This window comes from Euprymna scolopes, chromosome 23 (genome assembly GCF_053919585.1).
Source record: "Euprymna scolopes isolate OS-2025 chromosome 23, ASM5391958v1, whole genome shotgun sequence".
NCBI lineage: Eukaryota > Metazoa > Mollusca > Cephalopoda > Sepiida > Sepiolidae > Euprymna > Euprymna scolopes.
The window spans coordinates 65,942,438-65,967,542 of NC_136504.1; the positions used below are offsets into that span (position 1 = coordinate 65,942,438).

At 31.9% G+C, this 25,105-nt stretch overlaps 1 protein-coding gene and 1 long non-coding RNA gene across 12 annotated transcripts in view; both read left to right on the forward strand.

Annotated features, from left to right (window-relative positions):
• Positions 1-17,702, forward strand: part of LOC145245962 (uncharacterized) — a 134,212-nt gene extending 116,510 nt beyond the window's left edge. Inside the window, exon 2 of the long non-coding RNA XR_013863054.1 lies at positions 11,455-17,702. This is a non-coding gene — a long non-coding RNA (uncharacterized LOC145245962). The remainder of the gene's footprint in view (positions 1-11,454) is intronic.
• Positions 1-25,105, forward strand: part of LOC145245959 (3',5'-cyclic-AMP phosphodiesterase 4C-like) — a 1,213,142-nt gene that overhangs the window by 482,311 nt on the left and 705,726 nt on the right. The window lies entirely within an intron of this gene.

The following is a 25,105-nucleotide window of genomic DNA, read 5'->3' on the forward strand; positions in this document are numbered from 1 at the left end:
GAAAAAAAAACATGACTCCTTAAGGGGAGAGTCCTCAAACCAAAGAGGGATAACTCAGGATGCTAAGGTTTACTCTTTTAACACCCCGGCTTAAACTTTACATCCTGATAATTTTAATTTTACACAGTCCATACGGGTCCTCGCCAGGGGTTTTGTTAGAATATATTGTTGCTTCCATTCTTTTGTATTGTTCATATCGTTTATTAATTGCAGTAGATATTGTGCTTCCTGTATGGCTGGGGTCATTGCCGTATATTCAGCCTCACGTGTAGATAGAGCTACAGTAGACTGCTTTTTACTTTTCCAGGCAATGACAGGTCTTTCTTCATTTAAGGAAAAACAATATTCCGACATACTTTTTCTGTCTTCAGAGCTTCCCCAATCAGCATCGGTAAATCCTGTTAACTTCAGGCCGCCTTCACATTTCCTGAAAGATAAACAAAAGTTTAAAGTCCCTTTCAGATACCTGAATACATGCTTCACTGCATTCCAGTGTTCAATTGTGGGGGTTTGGTTGTAATGTGATAATTTATTTACGACCCATGAAATATCGGGTTTGGTGCAAGTAGATAAGTAAACCAGGCTTCCTATAGCCTCTCTGTACCTTGTGGAATCAAAGGACTTTGCTTCCTTAGAGAAAATTAATTTCTGTTCACAGGGTGTTAGTCTGGGTTTGCAGTCTAGCATATTAAAATGTTCTAATACTTTCTCAGTATATGTCCGTTGAGTCATTTCTATTTCATTTGGTTTGACTATGAAGTCCACACCAAGAAATCTTGAGATTTTACCTAAATCTTTCATGTTAAACTTTTGTTTGAGTAGGGTCTTCCATTACTGTGTCTAAGTTATTTGCGGCAATCAAGATATCATCAACCCATACGAGAATAATAATTCTTTTATTTTTATCAACTTTTTCAAACATGCATGGCTCAATAGTGATTTTATTAAATTTTTCTTGTAGAAGTTCTTTACTCAGTAGATCGTTCCAATTTTTACCGATCTGTTTTAGACCATAGAGTGATTTGTTTAATTTCCAAACAAGCCCATCATTGCCTGGAGCAATGAATCCTTCGGGTTGTTGGGTGAAAATATCAGTCTATTTTGGCGTTTACGTATACTGCTTTGACATCCATCTGGTGAATTATCAAATCATACTGCACAGCAAATTGCATTAGAATTCGGATGGTGGTCATTTTTGTGGTGGGTGCATATGTTTCATGGTAGTCTATGTCCTTTATCTGACTGTACCCCTTGGCAAGATATCTAGCTTTGTATTCTTCGTTATTTTTGTCATCTTTTTTTATATTATACACCCATTTTCTCCCAACTAAATTTTTGTTTTCGGGGAGGGTTGTCAGAGTGAAAGTATTGTTTTCCTTTAAGGAATTCATCTCCTTCTCCATTGCCAATTTCCATTTATCAGCCTCCGGTGAATTTATGGCTTCAGGGATAGTTTTATTTTCACAAGAATTTATACATTCTTCATCTTCATCACTTAAGTTATTGCTAGTGACGTAATCTTTTAAATAAGTGGGTGGTTTTCTCTGTCTCAGTGGGTACCTTGGATTTCTGTTTTCATAACTGTCAGTTGTTCTGTTACTTGCCCGTTCGCTAGCTTGACTGTTGCTATTATCTATATCTTCCTCATAGGGATCAGGTAAAGGTTCGTTTGTTCTATTCTCATCGACTATGTGTTCACGGAAATGGTTAGGATTTATTGAAGGAATTAAAGTTGGATTAATATATTTATTTTGGGTTGTAATATCCTGAGTGGTTTCTCTTGCATCGTTAAATTCATTTGTAAAAGTATATTTATTTCGGTTTGTATTATCCTGAGTGGTCTCCTTTGCATTGTTAAATTCATTTGTAAAAGTATATTTATTTCGGTTTGTATTATCCTGAGTGGTCTCCTTTGCATTGTTAAATTCATTTGTAAAAGTATATTTATTTCGGTTTGTATTATCCTGAGTGGTCTCCTTTGCATCGTTAAATTCATTTATAAAAGTATATTTATTTCGGTTTGTATTATCCTGAGTGGTCTCCTTTGCATTGTTAAATTCATTTGTAAAAGTATATTTATTTCGGTTTGTATTATTCTGAGTGGTCTCCTTTGCATCGTTAAATTCATTTGTAAAAGTATATTTATTTCGGTTTGTATTATCCTGAGTGGTCTCCTTTGCATTGTTAAATTCATTTGTAAAAGTATATTTATTTCGGTTTGTATTATCCTGAGTGGTCTCCTTTGCATCGTTAAATTCATTTATAAAAGTATATTTATTTCGGTTTGTATTATCCTGAGTGGTCTCCTTTGCATTGTTAAATTCATTTGTAAAAGTATATTTATTTCGGTTTGTATTATTCTGAGTGGTCTCCTTTGCATCGTTAAATTCATTTGTAAAAGTATATTTATTTCGGTTTGTATTATCCTGAGTGGTCTCCTTTGCATTGTTAAATTCATTTGTAAAAGTATATTTATTTCGGTTTGTATTATCCTGAGTGGTCTCCTTTGCATCGTTAAATTCATTTATAAAAGTATATTTATTTCGGTTTGTATTATCCTGAGTGGTCTCCTTTGCATTGTTAAATTCATTTGTAAAAGTATATTTATTTCGATTTGTATTATCCTGAGTGGTCTCCTTTGCATCGTTAAATTCATTTGTAAAAGTATATTTATTTCGGTTTGTATTATCCTGAGTGGTCTCCTTTGCATCGTTAAATTCATTTGTAAAAGTATATTTATTTCGGTTTGTATTATCCTGAGTGGTCTCCTTTGCATTGTTAAATTCATTTGTAAAAGTATATTTATTTCGGTTTGTATTATCCTGAGTGGTCTCCTTTGCATTGTTAAATTCATTTGTAAAAGTATATTTATTTCGGTTTGTATTATCCTGAGTGGTCTCCTTTGCATCGTTAAATTCATTTATAAAAGTATATTTATTTCGGTTTGTATTATCCTGAGTGGTCTCCTTTGCATTGTTAAATTCATTTGTAAAAGTATATTTATTTCGGTTTGTATTATTCTGAGTGGTCTCCTTTGCATCGTTAAATTCATTTGTAAAAGTATATTTATTTCGGTTTGTATTATCCTGAGTGGTCTCCTTTGCATTGTTAAATTCATTTGTAAAAGTATATTTATTTCGGTTTGTATTATCCTGAGTGGTCTCCTTTGCATCGTTAAATTCATTTATAAAAGTATATTTATTTCGGTTTGTATTATCCTGAGTGGTCTCCTTTGCATTGTTAAATTCATTTGTAAAAGTATATTTATTTCGGTTTGTATTATTCTGAGTGGTCTCCTTTGCATCGTTAAATTCATTTGTAAAAGTATATTTATTTCGGTTTGTATTATCCTGAGTGGTCTCCTTTGCATTGTTAAATTCATTTGTAAAAGTATATTTATTTCGGTTTGTATTATCCTGAGTGGTCTCCTTTGCATCGTTAAATTCATTTATAAAAGTATATTTATTTCGGTTTGTATTATCCTGAGTGGTCTCCTTTGCATTGTTAAATTCATTTGTAAAAGTATATTTATTTCGGTTTGTATTATCCTGAGTGGTCTCCTTTGCATCGTTAAATTCATTTGTAAAAGTATATTTATTTCGGTTTGTATTATCCTGAGTGGTCTCCTTTGCATCGTTAAATTCATTTGTAAAAGTATATTTATTTCGGTTTGTATTATTCTGAGTGGTCTCCTTTGCATCGTTAAATTCATTTGTAAAAGTATATTTATTTCGGTTTGTATTATCCTGAGTGGTCTCCTTTGCATTGTTAAATTCATTTGTAAAAGTATATTTATTTCGGTTTGTATTATCCTGAGTGGTCTCCTTTGCATCGTTAAATTCATTTGTAAAAGTATATTTATTTCGGTTTGTATTATCCTGAGTGGTCTCCTTTGCATTGTTAAATTCATTTGTAAAAGTATATTTATTTCGGTTTGTATTATCCTGAGTGGTCTCCTTTGCATTGTTAAATTCATTTGTAAAAGTATATTTATTTCGGTTTGTATTATCCTGAGTGGTCTCCTTTGCATCGTTAAATTCATTTGTAAAAGTATATTTATTTCGGTTTGTATTATCCTGAGTGGTCTCCTTTGCATCGTTAAATTCATTTGTAAAAGTATATTTATTTCGGTTTGTATTATCCTGAGTGGTCTCCTTTGCATTGTTAAATTCATTTGTAAAAGTATATTTATTTCGGTTTGTGTTATCCTGAGTGGTCTCCTTTGCATCGTTAAATTCATTTGTAAAAGTATATTTATTTCGGTTTGTGTTATCCTGAGTGGTCTCCTTTGCATCGTTAAATTCATTTGTAAAAGTATATTTATTTCGGTTTGTATTATCCTGAGTGGTCTCCTTTGCATTGTTAAATTCATTTGTAAAAGTATATTTATTTCGGTTTGTGTTATCCTGAGTGGTCTCCTTTGCATCGTTAAATTCATTTGTAAAAGTATATTTATTTCGGTTTGTATTATCCTGAGTGGTCTCCTTTGCATTGTTAAATTCATTTGTAAAAGTATATTTATTTCGGTTTGTGTTATCCTGAGTGGTCTCCTTTGCATTGTTAAATTCATTTGTAAAAGTATATTTATTTCGGTTTGTGTTATCCTGAGTGGTCTCCTTTGCATTGTTAAATTCATTTGTAAAAGTATATTTATTTCGGTTTGTGTTATCCTGAGTGGTCTCCTTTGCATTGTTAAATTCATTTGTAAAAGTATATTTATTTCGGTTTGTATTATCCTGAGTGGTCTCCTTTGCATCGTTAAATTCATTTGTAAAAGTATATTTATTTCGGTTTGTATTATCCTGAGTGGTCTCCTTTGCATCGTTAAATTCATTTGTAAAAGTATATTTATTTCGGTTTGTATTATCCTGAGTGGTCTCCTTTGCATCGTTAAATTCATTTGTAAAAGTATATTTATTTCGGTTTGTATTATCCTGAGTGGTCTCCTTTGCATTGTTAAATTCATTTGTAAAAGTCACTAACCGTCTTTTTTTTTAACAGATTTCTTTTCATTGAAATATACAAAATATGCTGGACTGTATTTGTCATATCCTACAAAAATTCCTTTTTCCGCCCGAGGATCTAATTTTGTTTTATTTTGCACATAACCGTCATCACTTCTTAATCTCTTAACCGTTCCATAAGGAGCACTATCGGCCAAGAATTGTTTTGTAGCGTCGACTGTGTTGCTTTTGTTCTTGAGGAAATATGCCATCACATAGCCTGAATAGTCGTCAGTAAATGTTATGGCATATTTGTAACCAGTCACACTAACAGGTTCTATTTTCCCAGCCAAGTCACAATGCACTAGTTCTAATGGAAACCTGGCCCTTTCGTCTGGTTTTCTTGATCGCGAATTTTGCATTTTTCCAAGAGTACAAGTTTCACACGGTGGTATGGTATTGTCTTTTTGTATAATGGTCATTCCCTCAACAATAGTCGCCATTTTCAAAATATCGGAAATATTACAATGGCCGAAAATTTTGTACCACGTGTTCAAGTCGCGCCTTGTGTTATTAATACTATTTTTTATGCATTTATTTAAATAATAAAGTGTCCCCCTTTTCTTTATTTTAAATTTAACGCTGTCTTTGGTGGTTAGAATAGCATGGTTTTGTGCAAATTCCATGCTGCAGCCTTTCCCTATGGCGGCTTGTACCGACAATGTTTTGTGTAAATATTGGTACGAAAACATTTTTTAAATAAATATTATGTCTCTTTTTATAAATATCGTGTAACGTTATTTTTGCCGTTCCTTTCTTTAACGCTATATTATTATTATTATTTTTTTTTTGATCCGTCAGCAAGCTCAATATAATGCGTTCAAACATAAGAAATTTTTTTCATCATTAATAATATAGGCAGTAGCCCTCAATCAACTAATAGTTCAGTTATTAGAAATAATATGATAATAATAATATAATACCTTGTTGTATGAATGGCTGTTTCCTTCAGTTTATCTTTTTCAGCAGGATTTTGTATCATGAGTTCTTACTTCGCAAAATTTACACCACCTGTTTTTGTTACAGTTTTTTGCGGAGTGGCCATATTTGTTACACCGAAAACACGTGTGGGGTCTTTTTTATTTGATGTCTTCATGATTGGAGTTTTCCATTTTGGGTTTCGTGTTTTCCTCGTATGATCGTAGCAATGCCTTGAATTCCGTCAAAGTTTGTGGTGTATCTCTTTGGATAACTATGGCTTTTAATGTGTTGAAGGTATATGGCAACCCCTTGAGTAACATAGCTGTCACCAATGCGTCTGAAATTGTCTCTCCACCATTTCGTAAAGCAGCTATAGCTTTTTCAGCACGTTTAAGCTTACCTTCCATCATTTTTCGCGTCTCGCATGATTAATGCCAAACTTCTATCATCTAGAAGTTGGATCAGTTCTGCGAATATATCCTCGTTTCTCTGTGGGTCAATTTCATCATCTTCCTTTTTGAACTCGGCTTTTAATTTTAGGCTGTGAAGGTGTCCCATAAATTTAATTTCGAACATCTCATAATTATTTTCATCACCATCAAACATTAGTCGGCTGGGGCCATAACCTGTTAAATTAGACATGTTAAATGTATGTGGTGGTCAATATCAGTAAAAGAAGGGAGGTCCACACGCGGAGATTATCAACGTCTTTATTTTAAGAAGGTTAACACCGGAAAGAAAGAAACATGACTCCTTAAGGAGAGAGTTCTCAAACCAAAGAGGGATAACTCAGAATGCTATGGTTTACTCTCTTAACAGAGGAAACATATATTATGTTTTGTATGTAAAAATGAATGTGTGTTTGTGTGATGTTAGAAAATCTACATAAGATATAAAAGTATATTTTTATTTTAAATTTACGGGAGAATACAATGGAAGTGTTCTCAAATCTCTGAGTTCCCTTAATGGAGGCGATGAGAGCACACTTCCCCTTAAAACTTAAAATATATCCTCTCTTTTTTTTATTATGAAATTTAAATGTATAAAATTTCCTGAAGAAATGCTGATCACTAAGTGACCTCCTAACCTTAGAGAGCTATGGGGGCTGAACTTTCTCTAAAACTTCAATTATATCTTATTTTGATGAAATTTATATCATGTATAAAATTCTCTAGGAAAGGCAATAGAAGTTGTTCTGATTCTCTGTTACCATTCACCTGACAAATATCTATGTGTATCTACCTTTAAGTGACTCAAAGAGACAGAACTCCCTTAAAACTTAAAATCCATATATCCAATTTTAATTAAATTTAAACCAAATGTATAAGACGTTAATTCGGAAAGTTTTATAGTATTTCAGTTTCTTTCAACTATATTAGGGGACGAAATGGGAGAAACAGGCGCTAAAAACAAAGTAATATTGCGTTATGAGCATAGTGAAAAAGTACATCGTAGTAAACTTCATTCAATCCCGAGCAACGTCGGGTCTTCTTGCCAGTAATCTTATAAAATAATATAATACGATATATTACGTATGTTTTTTTTTCTTCAAGAGTAATCAGTACGTGGGTAGAGCTTAGTAGGAATGTGTCACGTCACAATGTTAAGAGATTGAAAAATATTTTTACTACCTATTTTTTTTATATGTAAGATCACAGCAGACGAGTAACACATAATATTAAATACAAGCAGGAAATGTTACTGTTTGTATAAGCAATAAATATGACATTAGTTTAAAATTTTAATGTTTTCATTTTCTTTTTAATGATGTATGGTAGTCCCCCGCCCTACTAAATGGTAATGTGCCAACGTTATTCACCATGTGGCCGAGAATACATACCAAACACATATTGACGCTCACTCACGCACACCAATCCTTTTAAAAATTTAATCTATATATATATATATATATATATATATATATATATATATATATATATATAAGCGAAAATGTGTGTTAGTGTGTGTGTGGGTGCATTTTTCTGTATGTCCGCCAAAGGCTTTTTTCGCTGGGCTTCTCCGTCGGATCACTCCTTAAAACTTTTTATATAATATCTAAATCATAATATCTACGAGTTATGATCGGGGGTCGCGTCTATTTTTAATTTGCCTGCCTTTTACGCACTATTTTCGAGATTTTTTTATTACTCTTTTCAGTATAAAAAAATGAAAACTAGCTTGCAGCCGTGTCATGTTTCAAGGTCAAACGTCACACAGCTTAACTTTCTCGCGCCTGTCAATTTCACTTTATAAATGGTAACTTACGACACTTATTACTTCCTCTCCCCTCGTGGCCGAGATGGTTAGGTCTCAGGGTTGTTTTCCATTTCGTTTCCACTGTCGCGTCAAGGCTTCAGGTTTGAGCCTACCTTCCTACTAAAACTTTTTTTTCTTTTTACACCTCCAAACACCTGGCCAACGTTTTTTTTTAAACACACACACCTCCAAACACCCAGGCAACGCCGAGTACCATCCCCTGCTAGTCTATAATATAAATCTCACCTGTCTGTTTAAATGTATGTATGTATGTATGTATGTATGTATGTATGTATGTATGTATGTATATATGCCTGCCTGAAACTTTCGACAGAGGCGACAGCGTTTTACGAGATTGGTAATGTTTTAAAGCTCGACCCTTCGGGCGACAAATATGAAAAAATTGGCTAAAAACATTAGTTCCTTCACCCTCAACTGGACACTTTTCTATAGAGAGGGGTCACTTTTTTTGCCGATATTTTCAATTGACTAGCTTTAATTTAAACCTTTGCCACTTCCAGTTTGGCGATAGACGTAACGGCAAAGACGTCACGTTTTTTTTTTTGTTTTTTTTTTTCACATTCTTTTCCTATTTCGCACTACAGGTTCGAGCCTGCCTGCCTACTACCACTTTTTTTTCTTTTTTGCTCAACACACACCTCCAAACACTCAGGCACCCAGGGTAGTTTTTAATATAACTCAAAATTTGATGTAAAGAAATTCTTTTCTCTATAAAGTTTTTTTTTGTATCTAACTTATTTTAAAACTTTCTTTAAGAGGGAGGGGGCGAGTTTAGGTGGATGCATCATTTAAATGGTAAAGTTTATAAAAAAAATTAATGTTACTTTAACGCCTACGCTACTAACCGTGTTGCTTAGAATATATATTCTAAAATTCATAATTCATAATGATATGTTCATTAGTTTAGATTGTTGTGTGTGTGTATGTATGTATATATATATATATATATATATATATATATATATATATATAATAAATAAACGTTGGTGAACACATAATACGGTTTGTTCCTTTTTTATTTTCTCTATATATATATGTATATATGATAAGATATAATACAATAGTAGTCCGACGAAATAGAGAAATAAAAAGGAACAAACGGAGTTATATGTTCATCAACGTTTCGTCTTTATTTCGAGACTTGCTGTAGATAAATGAAATTAAGAAAACAAAAAACAAACAAAAAAAAAACAGTACAAATATTTGAAAAAATATTTTTGATGAAATGTATGACCCTGTTCCATTTCAGAAACAGAAAAAGTCGTTGGAAATTAAAAAAAAAAAAAAAAAGAGGGAGAGGGGCATAGCGTTGAGAAAGTTTTTTTTTTATTTTTTAATATATAACGTCATATAGCCGTTAATATATTTAAAATGATATGATTTATATTCGTTCTGGAACAAATATCCTTTATAATTCAAATATGGGTGTGTAACTGAAATGAAATGAGTGTATTTTTGTTATGTAATTTATTGACTGAGATTATATATATATTAATTATTATAGGAGGTGTTTTCTACGGTGTATGAGAGTTAACCTCTGTCTAAAATGAAATTATGTTCTTTTAATATACATTTAATTATTAATAGCGATACATTATAAAAACCTCCACGTTGTTTAATTGTGCTTGAATTTATGATAAGAGCTGATTCAAGAAGTCTCCATCACGATTTATTTGAAATAAATTTAACTATTTTGCTTGTTTGAAGTCAAACGTATGATTATGCTGCAATGAATGAGAGAATAATGCACTCAGAGAATTGCTATTTCTTATATCTCTTTTGTTTATTGAGCCTTTTCTCTAATTTATGTTGGGTTTCACCAACGTATATATGATGGCAATTTTGGCAAAGAAACCGTTTATATGCCTGCATTGGAAACTGGTTTGTGTTGGGGATGTTTTGTTATTTTTAATATTTGTTTTATAGTTTGTGATGTGGTTTGTATGATTGGAATTCCGAGTTTGTTTAGTGTATTGCAAATTATTTTATTATTGGTGTGTATAAAACAAATATTAAAACCAAAAGCCATCTCAAAAACAGATTTGGAACTTATAAAATGGCCAAAAAAAGATGATTATATATATATATATATATATATATATATATATATATATATATATATATAATACTATTCTATGGTTAAAATTTCATGGCAATTATTAAAAAAGAACCTGTATTTTCAAACCAATAAATTATGCCTAAATTTACCTACATTTGTATATAGTGTCCTGCAAACGAGCTTCAGTTTTGCTGCTTGGGTTGTTTCCCCTGTGGCCTTGCCAGGCCACTAATATATAGATATACTACCTTTTTTTGGCAATTTTATAAGTTCCAAATCTCAGCAACTATTGATCAGAATTTAACAAATGAAGGCTTGTTGGAAAAGTAATGACCTAAATTGTGTAGTGGGCTATGTGACTAAAGATTGCACATTAGGGGATCATCCATCATCCAGAGCGTATTTTTGGCACTTTTTTATAGCCATAAAATGTTTCAATCATAGTCATTTGTTTTCCTAGTTTTGCCTATGAATTACAAAATATTTGATATTACCCCAAAACCGTTAACCTTGATGGAGGGGAGACTAAAACTTGCTGCTATGGTTTCAAATGATCTGAAATAACAGCAAGGGGAGACTTGATTTCAAATATTTCTCATATATTATGTCTCCCCCTCTTTGGTTTTCATACATAATGTAAATTTCACGATGTATAAGGATTATTTGATACTGGAGATATTCATAATCATAGCCGATTTCCAAAAGAGGGAAGACATAACATATGAAATATATATATATATATATATATATATATATATATATATATATATATATATATATATATATATATATATATATATATATATATAAAACAAAAAATGCTCTATTCATTTTTTATAAGGAGCTTTGCATTATCCATAATGATAGCTGGCGATTTTTCTTCCTATCGTGCTCAATTCACAAAGGAGTACAGGGATATATATCGTCATTCATTGGTAGATGTATTCGCTGAATCACACAGTTCGTTAATGTTGTTATTACCAAAATAACATTACCTAAACAAAATAATGATTTTTGATGGTAATTGAAATTTTTTTTTTTTTTTTTTTTTTAATTAACCTGTTTCTTTCTTTTTAATAATCAAGTTAATAACCAAAGTGAAGTGTTTATGCCTGAAAACAAAATATTGAGTTAATATTTGTTTTATATTTTGTACTAATATTTTGTCTTTGTTTCCTTTTTCTTATTTTCCAGTTCCTGTGATTTACTTAGAGTGGAGAAGTCAACGCTAAAAGACAAAACGAAAGGCAGTAAACAAGACCAAAAAAAAAAAAAAAAAAAACTTTCATTTTGACGCTGGCGGAAAGAGGGAAGGATAGAATAATTCTGGTATCATCCAAAGAAAATCTTATTTACTCCAAGATGGCATTTCCGCAAGGAAAAGAAGAAACGGATGAATAAGGAAACAGGATGAACAAACTACATTCTTTTCATCATCAGCTGGTTTGATCTGACAATAAGTGCTCGATAAAAAGAAAAGATAAAAACAATTACGCTCAACGGTTATCTTCTTCCCGCGTTACCTCGTCATTAATCTTTTAAATACCCACCAGTTTATCTGTTCGTGTAATACGTTCAATAATTTATTTAAGTATCAACGTGAAAAAAAAATGGGTGTAAAAAAAACTGAAGTCGTTGAAAAGTACATAGTTTGTGTAGTGTAAGGTTTCACCTTAGGCGGACATTATCACTCGATAATGTAATAATCGAGTAATAAAGTTACATTAGATGGTAAGTGAAAAATACTCTCTTTGAAAATTATTAATTAAAGAGAATATAACAGGACTGAATACCAAAATCGGGAAAAGGCCGAAAGGATAATTTTTTTATTTGAAAACACTGGCCAATATCAGGCAAATACATTGTTTGTTTTTTGTTTTTTTTGTTTGTTTGTTTGTTTTTGTTTTGTTTTTTTATATAATTTTCGTTCATTAGTCTACTAACAGGGAGACCCGATATTGCTCGGGATTGAATGATGATCAACGACTGTTTCACACTCCCTTATTTTTATTGTTATCAAAATCGGCAAAATCGCCTATTTTTCAATCAAACTGATTAATTACCTGCTCTAGTTGGGGACCCATTATGATACACCAAGAGGAAGCTTCACATGCCTCCCCACAGCTTACTTAGCTCACAATTGTAGTCTACATTGCACTGTAGAGAACCTACTGTTGATTTTATAACATTATGTTTGTATAATGGCTTAGATTAAAATTTAAAATGTAAAACTCAGGTATCATGGTTTAGTTGTGCTCTAAACAGAAACATTCATTTCGAACGCGCCCCTATCATACCAAAGAACCTCTTGTTGATTTTATATGCCTAGTTTTTCTGCTTGTGTGGTGATAATGGCTTAAATTTAAGTTTAAAATGAAAAAAAATCAAGTATCATGTTTCAGTTGTGATTTAAACAGTAACATTCATTTCAAACACGCCTCTCTCATATCAAAGAACCTACTGTTGATTTTGTATGCCGGGCCTTTCTGCTTGTGTGATAATAAAACTTTTCAAATGCACTTGTGATGTTAGGCTGTATAAGGTGTTTGGTCAAATTCGCCTGTTCCTTTTTTCATCAGGTTTATTTGATCATCGTTACTTATTGAAGACATTCTGATACAAAACCTATCTAAGAATATTGCCGGATACATAAAGTACATTTGTGTGAAGTTTCATAAAATAGTTCCAGCCGTTTAGGAGTCCATGGGGAACAAACTCACACGCACACACACAAAGTTCCTATTATATAGTAGAGATTCTGTGAATTGAAAAAGGAGAAAATGTCATTTTATTTCATATATAAGAAGATCAGATTTTACTTCGCAAATCCATTTAATCATGAAGAGTGACAGTAAATCCCAGATAGTGAGTGAAAATATCTTGTAATTAATCTTTTAAATAGCCGCCAGTTTATCTCATCTTTATTCATTTGATATGTTTGATAATTGATTTAAGTATTCATTAGGTTGAGAAGAAAGTTCTTGCGGAATTTTTAATTTTGATTTCAAATGATGTATTTTCATATTATAAGTTTTCATTATAATACCTTTACTTTATCATTTCAAAGAGTGTTTTTCGCGCTATCTAATCGTTTAAATTACAATCTTCTTAAAACAATTGTCTTTTTAGTACGTGGAATACAAGATGCAAAAAAGTAAATGCACACAATTTTCTTATTTTATTTCAAGCTAGGCCGAAAGGCTGCTGAAACAGCTTGTGATATCAATGAAGCATTTGGCCCAGGAACTGAACACAGCACAATGGTGGTTTAAGAAATTTTGTGGTGGCGACAAGAGTTTGGAAAATGATGAGCATAGCAGTCGGCCATCGGATGTTGACAACAATCAATTAAGAGCCTTAGTCAACGCCAATTCACGCACAACTGTTTGAGAACTTGCTTCTGAATTAGATGTAACATATATTATGATTTCCAGCCACTTGAGAGAGATTGGAAAGACAAAAAACTTGATAAATGGGTGCTCACGAATTGGACGGCAACCAAAAGAAACACTATTACGAAGTGTCATCTTCCCTTCTTTTACACAAGAATAACCCGTTTCTCGAGCAGGTTGTGACTTGCAATGAAAAGTGGGTTTTTTACGACAATCAGCGATGCTCAGCTCAGTGGTTAGATGCTAACGAAGCTCCACAACACTTCTCGAAGCCAGAATTGCACCAAAAGAAAGTCATGCTGACTGTTTGGTGGTCTGCATACCTGTCTCATTCATTACAGTGTTTTTAATGTAGGTAAAACTAGTACGGCAGTGAAACAAATTAAAAAATGCATAAGAAACTTTGGCAACAACACCCAGCATTAGTCAACACAAAAGGTTAATTTCTCCTCCACGACAATGCCCGATTGCACATTCTAAACTGATCCTGCAGAAGTTGAACTATTGTTGAATTGGCCTATGAAACCCTGCCTTATCTGCCTTACTCTCTAGACCTCTTACATACCGACTATCAATTTTTTAAGCATTTTGACAACTTTCAGCATGAGAAATGCTTCAAAATGCTTAAACGATATCAAAGACGTCTTCAGTGACTTCATCGCCACCAGAGCGCAAGATTTTTACGTCACTGCACTTGTTTTGCATTGGCAAAAGTGTATTGATTCTGATGGTGCTTATTTCGCCTAATAAATTTTTGTTTGAGTCAAGATATGTTCATCTGAATTTAAAAGTTTAAAATCGCAAGAACTTTCTTGTCAACCTGATATATAAAAACAGTAAAAAGAAAAAAAAATGGATGTAAAAACCTGAGGTGGTTGAAAAGTACATAATGTTTTTTTTTTTTTTTTTTATTATTTATTATTATTTATTATTATTATTATTATTATTATTATTATTATTATTATTCCTCCTCCTCCTCCTCCTCCTTTGAATATTGTAACGTTGGGTATGGAGCAGCCAAACCAGCTGCCAACATTACCCTGCTTTTTATTAAAACCAACCGAGAGTTCTTTTTAGTATCCTCGTTAGTGTAATGTGTTGTCTAAGACGAGCATTATTAAACATGATATATATATATATATATATATATATATATATATATATATATATATATATATATATATATATATATAAACATGTTGAAAAGAGTTAGGAAAATGAATGTGAAAACCTAAGGTTGTTGAAGAGTTGCTTTATTAGTCTAGTGTAACACTTCGCCTTATGCAGGCTTTATCAAACACAACATTTAAAGAAAACTTTAGCAGACGTTTCTTCTTCTCAGCAAATATCTCCAAATAAAAATCTCTTCATAAAGAAAGTGTTCTCACTCTCCTCAAACTATATGTGCTTATTTTATGACAGAAATTTATGCTGCACTGCACTTCATCACAGCTGAGAAGCACGACTGGCTGTCTATTGACAAATGTTTTATTTGGAAGGAAATTAAGTCAAGTATATTTGTAAATACAAATTTATTTTTATTTACTAATGTGTCACCCTTTATCAAGGTCACAACTCACTATGGAATGAGGATCTGCTCTCACTTTGAAATGATTTTATAGAAAAGAATTCGGATATTTTTCTCTGAACTTGAAATTTGACAATTTATTTTTCTCAAATGGTTGCCAGAGTTGATGCAGTCAGGCGATATCACTTTGTTTCATGTCAAACACTTTCCCACTAAAGAGACGTTGCGAGCCTGTCTCGTTATTTTCATGACAAATGCTCGTCTGAGCTCCAATTTATTTATTGGCAAACTTTCATGAAAAACACTCATCTAGCTGAAACTATTATCAATAATTTCCCCCCACTTTTTTATCTGTGTCTAAACCTAAACGTGGATTCCATAAAGAAAGCTTCTTTCTTAGAACTGCATGCTTGTGGAATTCTTTCATTTCCCTGCTTTCCAGCTGACTACAGTATGGTCATTTTCAAGTCCGACGTAAACAAATTATTGATGAGCCGTCTCCTTAAGTAATCTAATTTACCAAATTTCCAATACTAACGATTACTATATAATTGTCCCATCAATTACTGTACACTCATGAACCCTTATCCTTATCCAGGCCTTGATAAGTGGTTACTACTTTGTAAAAAAAAAAAAAGAAAGAAAAAAGAAAACATGATTATTAAGATGTCTGGTAAAAAAAAAAGAAAAAGAAAAACATGATTATTAAGATGTTTGGTAAAAAAAAAAGAAAAACTTGAGCCACATAATTAAAAAATATAACTCCGTTCACTTAACTCATTATTTGCTAAATTAATGTACATTGTTACGAAGTGAATTATTATTGAACGAAAAGCTTATTTTTACAATCTACATAAAAATATAACAAGTAAAAATAAATCTTATGCTTGTTAAAATTTAATTAAAAAGATTATACTTATATACTTTATTATAGTTAATTATTTTTTGACCTTAAGATTAGAAATTCTATTTTGCAAACAAAAACAAGCTATATATATTATTTAATTGGAATTCATTATTAAGATGAGTATTATTTATTAATTTGTTTATTGCGGACTATTATCCTCATATGTTTTAGCTGCTGTTTCATGATGTTTCAGCCAACTATTCCTCTGGCCTTTGTCAGTGGATAGAGACGTTGAACCTCTACAGTTCCAGGTGAGCATTGTCTGAAAATAGCGGTCCCAATCCTACGCAAAGCCGACCAGATGCTTACTTGGTCAAAAACGTGTAGAGACGATGACAACTATGGAAGGCAGCAATTGCTGAGGATGAAGTTAGGAGATTCAGAGTTCCCATCCCGTCGTCATTACTACCTGACGAAGGCCAGAGGAATAGTTGACCGAAACGTCATGAAACAACAACTAAAAAAGATGAGGATAATAGTCCACAATAAATAAATTAGAAACAAGCTAGTATTTAAAAAAAAAAAAAAAAAAAAAAATTTCTTTTAGTTTTTCTTCCTAATTAACATTTGCCAGTCGGCCTCCAATCACAGTTGTAGATTGTACCATTGAGAAACCTGTACTATGATGACATAAAAACCCTTTTCGAGTTATTTAATGCCAAACGCTGCCATTTTGGTAAAAGTTTTTTTATAGTTCTAATTCTTAGCGGTTTTAGATATTTATTCATGATGTTCGCATGACATAAATATTCGCATGGCATAAATGTATATCATCGGATGCAGTTAACCAGTAGACCCTGATGAGTACAACTACTCTGAATAAGAGTGAATCTGACAATATAATGGAAATTAAACTGGAACTCTACACTCTCCAAAGCTCCCAAAATGATGCTTCATCATTGGAGAAAGTTTAATATCATACATAGGACACTCAAACTATTTTCTTTTTCGTGTTCATCTTTCTTATTTTAATTTCGAATCTTAAAACATTACAGCAGCATTTCTCAACATTTTTACCTTTACATACTTCTTAAAATAAATTACATGCTTCAAGAGACCATTGCGCAAAAATACAACTATCATATTTTATTTTATTTTCCTCATGATTCACATAGTGAATATGATGGCATATATTTTTGAATAACTTCTTTATAAAAAAAATGAATGTCCTTTTTGATTGGTCTTATGTTTAACCGGACTCTATTCTCATCTGTCGATGATGACGAGCCCTTATTGGAGAATGTTGACAGTGTTCATTTATTGAGATTGTCGGACTGACTTCCTCATCTTGGTTGTTATAGTCACAACGTTTCGGCCGTTTTGCCCTCCGGCCTTCATCAGGTGTTTTGTATTGAACTGGGGAGCCGTTTGTTAGGAGTCTCGAACCCAACCCATTATTATTATTACGGGGGTACCGTGTTCGGACTCCAGCTAGGCTCTGGGACATAGTTGCTGATTCTCTGTTTTGAATGTTACTTTTCACTGCCTTCATTCAGGATTGAACTCAGCACCTTTTGGTAACTGTAAATTTTGATACAACTTTGATAAAAATTGTCCTAGTGACATATGGCCGAGTGGTCCTAGACGTTGTATCAAAGTTTAAAAGAAAAGAAAAGAATATGACTCGTTGGAGTAGATTATTTGAATAAAAAAAACTGAGTTTCTAAAGCTAGTTAAAAGAAGACAAAATCCAAAATTAGTCTCTTCCTGCTCATTATATCAATCCCCTCTCTTTCTCTCTTTAATTTTCCAGTTATGAGTTAAATAGAATTACTACTACGGTTATATTACCTTTTGTTTATGATAGACCATTCCAATCTTTTGATTCTTCACTTTCTTTATGACCTTCAATTGTTAGCAACAAAGAGAGAGAGGGGGTGAAGAGTCAAAACACATATATTGATAGAGGGTAAGAGTGATAGAAAAAACTTGGTAATAGACGTGTCACTTGATGAGTATATTACAGAAAGTGGCTAATTAGAAAAATCAAAATTAAAGTTTTTTTTTTTTTTCAAATATAACTCAATCCCAAAACTGATAACTATTTTAACATGTACTTTGTGTGATCAAGGAAGAAAAAAAACTTATAGAAATAAACGTTGATTAACTCAACTTTAGTATAATAGATACATTTCTGCAGATATTGAAGATTCCATAGTTTTTTGTTTTTTTTTTGGAAGTGGGGGTTCTTCTTTAGTGATCTAATTTTGAATTTGGAGAAAAATTAAATCGCATAAATGGACAAAATAATTTTAACAGAATTCAAATCCAAAGATTTAAAAGATGCAATAAATATGTATGACCTGTACAGTATAAGGCAATATGTGCAGAACAAGCAATTTCATCGATATGGCCATGTTGAAAGAGTGGATGGCAGTTTTGGGATTAGTAGATGTTGAACAGTTTAGCTGAAGGGGTAATTCACAGGTGAAGGCCAATGAAGAACTGGAAAAAATTGACCTGAGGAAAAGAGGGATTAAGACCTGACCTGAGATAGATTACTTTCGAAATTAATTTCTTAAAGCTGTTCAACATATGCCAGTATATAAAAAAGGCATTCGACCAAATATGATAATGATGAACTACCAGAAAGACCTGACGTTGCTCGAATTTAGTTATTTTTTTCACTATACTCATAACTCCATATTGCTTTTTTTTATGTTCCCTCACATTTGGCATCATAATATAGTCGGAAAAAACTGAAACTTTATAAACCTCTTTAAATTTTATTAAAATCGAATATATGTATTTGAAGTTTTAAGGGTTTTAAACTCACGATAGCTCACATAGATTCAGCATGTATGTCGAGACTTGAAATCACTTCCATTGTCTTCCCCGAAGAATTTTATACATATGATTTAAAATTCATAAAAATGGGATATATTTTAAGTTTTAGGAAACGTTTTGCTCCAATAGCTCCTTTAGATAAGGAATGCACTTAGATATTTAGGGTCACATTTAAATTTTACATATGAACACATTTTTAGTTTTTATGTAGATTCGCTAATCTTTTTTCTATAGGTAATACACACAAACAGCCATTCTGTTTTATCTCATCAGTTCTCCATGATCTGGATGATCATTGGGCTGCCAAAGTAGATCAGACAACCAGCTTTCTCCAACTCTCCTGATTTTCTGCCCTGCCCACTAACAAGTACTGTCCTCCCACCCTTTCTTGGTCTACACATCTTTCTTCCTTCTAGTATGGATCCTTGCCACACCACTTCATTTTTCCTATTCCTCGCAGTGATCATCAGATTTTCATATTGCTCAACAGCTTATCTGAGTCCTTTCTTCACTTCCTCATTTGTAATGTTGCCCCTGTACAAGTTGTTCAGGATCTTTTAGGAACATCTCAGCTTTATAGGTTGTATCTTTCTCTCCATATATGCAGTTACTCTGTGACACACACGTATACACACATATAGAAATGTCTAAAGGAGCACATCGATCTGGTGTTTGAGCATAATCTTTCTGTCATTCCATATGCGATTTAGTTTTTGCAAAGATTTCAAGCTTGGATTCATCATTTCTTACAATTGTTCAAAGGTTCAAAGTTTTATACAATAGATTAAATGAAATAGTGACCTCCTCAATCAAATAGACGGAACAAATCAAAAGTTACTTTTGATTTGTTCCGTCTATTTTTACCATTTATATACATACTACCATTTACGACCATTTATATACATACTACCATTTACGATAATTTATATACATACTACCATTTACGACCATTTATACACATACTACCATTTACTACCATTTATATACATAGTACCATTTATTACCATTTATATACATACTACCATTTACTACCATTTATATACATACTACCATTTACTACCATTTATATACATACTACCATTTACTACCATTTATATACATACTACCATTTACTACCATTTATATACATACTACCATTTACTACCATTTATATACACACTACCATTTACTACCATTTATATACATACTACCATTTACTACCATTTATATACATACTACCATTTACTACCATTTATATACATACTACCATTTATTACCATTTATATACATACTACCATTTACTACCATTTATTACCATTTATATACATACTACCATTTACTACCATTTATTACCATTTATATACATACTACCATTTACTACCATTTATTACCATTTATATACATACTACCATTTATTACCATTTATATACATACTACCATTTACTACCATTTATATACATACTACCATTTTCTACCGTTTATATACATACTACCATTTACTACCGTTTATATACATACTACCATTTACTACCATTTATATACATACTACCATTTGCTACCATTTATATACATACTACCATTTACTACCATTTATATACATACTACCATTTATTACCATTTATATACATACTACCATTTATTACCATTTATATACATACTACCATTTACTACCATTTATTACCATTTATATACATACTACCATTTATTACCATTTATATACATACTACCATTTACTACCATTTATTACCATTTATATACATACTACCATTTACTACCATTTATTACCATTTATATACATACTACCATTTACTACCATTTATTACCATTTATATACATACTACCATTTACTACCATTTATTACCATTTATATACATACTACCATTTACTACCATTTATTACCATTTATATACATACTACCATTTATTACCATTTATATACATACTACCATTTACTACCATTTATATACATACTACCATTTACTACCATTTATTACCATTTATATACATACTACCATTTACTACCATTTACTACCATTTATATACATACTACCATTTACTACCATTTATTACCATTTATATACATACTACCATTTACTACCATTTATTACCATTTATATACATACTACCATTTACTACCATTTATTACCATTTATATACATACTACCATTTACTACCATTTATTACCATTTATATACATACTACCATTTATTACCATTTATATACATACTACCATTTACTACCATTTATATACATACTACCATTTACTACCATTTATTACCATTTATATACATACTACCATGTACTACCATTTATTACCATTTATATACATACTACCATTTACTACCATTTATTACCATTTATATACATACTACCATTTACTACCATTTATTACCATTTATATACATACTACCAGTTACTACCATTTATTACCATTTATATACATACTACCATTTATTACCATTTATATACATACTACCATTTACTACCATTTATATACATACTACCATTTACTACCATTTATTACCATTTATATACATACTACCATTTATTACCATTTATATACATACTACCATTTACTACCATTTATATACATACTACCATTTACTACCATTTATTACCATTTATATACATACTACCATTTACTACCATTTATATACATACTACCATTTACTACCATTTATTACCATTTATATACATACTACCATTTATATACATACCATTTATATATATATTATATACATACTACCATTTATATACATACTACCATTTACTACCATTTATTACCATTTATATACATACTACCATTTACTACCATTTATTACCATTTATATACATACTACCATTTATATACATACCATTTATATATATATAATATACATACTACCATTTATATACATACTACCATTTACTACCATTTATTACCATTTATATACATACTACCATTTACTACCATTTATATACATACTACCATTTACTACCATTTATTACCATTTATATACATACTACCATTTATTACCATTTATATACATACTACCATTTACTACCATTTATTACCATTTATATACATACTACCATTTACTACCATTTATATACATACTACCATTTACTACCATTTATTACCATTTATATACATACTACCATACTACCATTTACATACATACTACCATTTACGACCATTTCTATACATAGTCAGTCTTACATTGCTCAAGCATGTGCTTGAGTTTCCAGTGGTGTGAGTATTTTCATACCAAATAAAGATGAAATTTATAGAAATAATGTCGATGGTGGGGCAATGGCCCTTGGAATTCAAATAGGGAAGGCGTATATCATATTCAAGCTGCCTACCTTTGTCATAATATTTCTCAATACTAGTACTTATATGTAGAGTCCTTGGGGAATACAAATCAAGGAATTGATCCTGAGCACTACTAGAGCATGACCAAACCTTTGCATACCACTGGTAGGCAATGATATATTTCAAGCATGACAGACCAATGAAAGTGCTATTGTTTTGAATTTAGGTGTGACTAACCGATTAACAAACAGACGGATGGACAGAGCATTTTATAAATATTTTAGGATGCATCTAAAATAAGATACATCCATTTAAATATAGGAAGTAAATTTTAGATGCAAGGAGGAAATCGGCAGATGGGAGTATACAATTATCACAATCAGAACATCCTGATATTATAGGTCAGTTAATTGGTGTATTATTTACCAAATGTTTGAGTAGTAGTGTACTATAGCTATGCCATGATTTATGACTTTAGTCTAAGAATAAATTTTTGCCAAGCCACTATGGTAAGTTCGTTTTTTTTTTTTATTATTATTATTTTGGAAGGCCATTTTGAGATGATCTGAGTGGGTTTCTGGAACTGAGTCCCAGTTTCTAAAACAAAAAAAAGAACAAAACCAAACTATAAATGTCAGTGAATTATGTACATTGTTCATCTTTCTCTCTCATAAACAACAATGTTTTCTTGAGGCTTTATTTAGGGCAGGTGCTTTGAAGACGTTCAAAACAATTGCTATCTCTATATAACATTATGTATGTGTATATATTTATATATCTGTATATATAAGATTCACAACTGCTAAGTATAAAAGTGGGTAATCTGAACTACATTTAGTTTGGTTTTATGCAAAAGGAACAAAGATGGGGTGGCAACCCTTCGTGAAAATTCAGATTATTGCTCCTCACCCCTAGCCTTGATAAGTGATGATTTATCTACCAAAAACAAAAGCAAGATGTAGTGAAAATCCGCACTGTGTGGACTTGTCAATGAAATATTGTCAGTTGTCTCTAAAAGGAGTACAGGGAGGCTTTGATTTGGGGGTGGCGGTATTTCAGAACCTGAAATTGTAATTTGTGTTGAAAAGAAAGGGAGGTAAACTTGAAAGATAGCTTTTATTTTTCTTTATTGACAAGTCACTTCTATTCAAGGCAAAAAGGTCACTTGAGGACAAGGTTTAATGGGGTTTTTTGTATCAGGTGAAGGGTTAGACAGAAACCTTGAGGATTGAAGCCAATAGTTGGATCTGGGTAGAATATTATTATTTAAGAGGACGGCTCAACAAGAATTTGTTAACATTAGACTTGAATACAACTATATTATAATCTGCTGGGAAGCAGCCCCAGAATGTTGCATTCCACAGACATGCAGTTATTGTAAAGAAACACTTCTCATAAAAACCTATATACACGGTTTAAATGATTTTTAAATAATATTTTTCTAAATTCAATAACGTGTACACTACCCAAAATATTTCAATAAACTTTGTTATTCGAGATGTAGAGGTTTTGCTGAGGTTGAGATGCCTTTTGTAGATGCAATTTTGTAGTAGCGTCTGTATTCATCTGACTAGGATTGCTTGAAATACAGAAGGAAAAGATTTCATATGGAAACCAGAGTTCCATATAGAACACACCAACATCTCTACAATTAAATCAACTGTAACAGTTTCATCACATGAATATAAGGCAGTTTGACTCAGCCAGCATGTGTTAGATAAATAATACAATTGATTCCAGGTTTGTTGGTCTCATCTCGAATGGTGATTTGTATCTTGTCTCCTGCAAAGTCATGACAAGAGGTGAGGAATTTAACATTTTTGCGTTGGGGGGGGGGGGGGGCTTCTCTGGAATTGTCTATATTTGTGCTCTAAATAAAGCTAGACAGAAACGGCAGAAAGAAGGGCATGCGCACTCCCTCCCCAACACTCATCATGTTGCTACGCAAGTTGGCATGCGCAATGCTGCTCTGATTGTCTGTGTATAACACCATGAGTTTTGACATGCCTGTTTTAGCCAACTGAGTCACATACTAATCGCTATGCAAAAGATTGCTTGAAAAGAAAAAAGGAATAAATTTGTATTTGGATTCATTCGACTACTGTTCTGATCTTGAGTGTCGTTTTCACAACGTTTCGGTCGATGTAACCTCCGACCTTCTTCAAGGGTATCTTGTCAAGCTAAAGAATCTGCATGGAATTTTGAATGAAACCCTTTATTTACTTCACGAGAGATCATGTTTTCGTTTCATCATGACTGGATAAACGTTTTAAGTAATTTGTGATTGTATTTTTCAGTCGCCCACACTGAAGAATGAACCTTCACCCTCCAGAAGAATATTACTTTACAATTACATTTTTCCAAGTACTTTAACTACAGGTCCTTGCGAGTGTTAGGGTTAGGGTTCTTGGAAAAATTTAATTGTAAAGTGATATTCTCCTGAAGGTTGAAAGTTCGGGCAACTGAAAAATACAATTGCGAATTACATAGGACATTTATCGAGTCCTGGCTGACAAAACGAGAGCATGCTACCTCCGTGAAGTAAATAAAAGGTTTTGTTCAGAATTCCATGTAGATTCATGAGTTCAACAAAATACGCATGAAGAAGGTCGGAGACAACATCGACCGAAATGTTGTGAAAATCACACTCAAGATAAGAACATTAGTCCGATTACTCCTAATAATACGAATAACCAATCGTGATCTTAAAAAATCAGAAACGTAAAAACAGTAAATCTTGATCAGCTAACTACGACAGAGATAAAAAGATTTTAAAGAAAAATTAGATCCAAACAATTTATTTTGGTTTACTTATGTTTATGTATATAATTCTTGGAGCTATTCGGCTTTTTTCCAATTGGAAATTGTCTACCTCTTTGTCCCATTGACCGTACACTCATTAACCCTTATCGTCGAGTGGCCTCCGGGTCTCGGTAAATGGTAACACCTTTGTAAAAA